The following is a 968-nucleotide window of genomic DNA, read 5'->3' on the forward strand; positions in this document are numbered from 1 at the left end:
ACACACACACACACACACACACACACACACACACACACACACACACACACACACACACCCCCCACTGTATTTTATTTTTGTTTTCTTCTCTGGTAAGCACGAGCGTAAATGTAGGGGCGAAGACAGGCGGGTCAAGACTACAAATGTTATTTTTTCTCTATATATTATTATTAAGGGGGGGGGGGGGAGCCTTGTGTGCTACAGCCTGGCCCCAGACGAGTATTTTTCAGCCACTACAGAACAAATCCAAGCAGGGGCCAGACGGGCATTGCCTGGAGGGGGAGGGGACGAGGACTTGCCTGCTTCTGCGTGGATGTGTGCGGGTGGCATTGTGTTTATCCCTGCCCCCGAAGGACCCGCGTTGCAAAGAGCAGGACTTGGTTGGTTTGTGAGGAAGGGAAAGAGACATTTAAAAAAAAGAAAAGAAAAGAAAAAGAAACAAGCCAACCCGGCGCCTCTGCTTGCTCTGCGATGCACACCCACACGCAGATTGATTCCTCTACCCTGCACAAGTGGTTCAAAACACCCAGCAGCCGGGGCTATTATTTCTTCTCCTATTCCCCCCAGATGGAGTCGCATCGTTAGCCCGACTTTGTCCGCTTTCCCTGGCTCTCCGGGGCTGGCTCCGGCTGAGGGCGAGGAGGCGAGTCCCCCAATCCCGCCCCCCTCCCCTAAAAAGATTGTTGGCGTTGGAAGCGCCGGGCTTTGTTTGTTTGCTTCCCGAGGAGGAGGCGAGTGGCCAAGCGCAGCCTGGCTCCGTGTGCCCCCCTGGCTCCAACCCCCCCCGCTAAGGAACCCCCCACAAATAATAATAATACTAGCCCCAGCCCCCGCCGTGCGCGCTGGAAGCCGAGCCCCAGCCTGGGTCGCGCTGCGCGGCGGCGGCGGCAGCCCCTCTCTGCCTGGCCGTGCGGCAGGGCTGGGGGCGGGGTGGCGATGGGGATGGGGATGGGGATGGCGACGGAGCT

The 968-nt window shown here is 58.1% G+C and overlaps 1 protein-coding gene across 1 annotated transcript in view; it reads left to right on the top strand.

Annotated features, from left to right (window-relative positions):
• The window catches only part of ZIC2 (Zic family member 2), a 12,350-nt gene that overhangs the window by 5,883 nt on the left and 5,499 nt on the right, over nucleotides 1–968 (top strand). The window lies entirely within an intron of this gene.

This window comes from Gavialis gangeticus, unplaced genomic scaffold (assembly GCF_001723915.1).
Source record: "Gavialis gangeticus isolate Ggan-Ray unplaced genomic scaffold, GavGan_comp1, whole genome shotgun sequence".
Classification (NCBI taxonomy): Eukaryota; Metazoa; Chordata; order Crocodylia; family Gavialidae; genus Gavialis; species Gavialis gangeticus.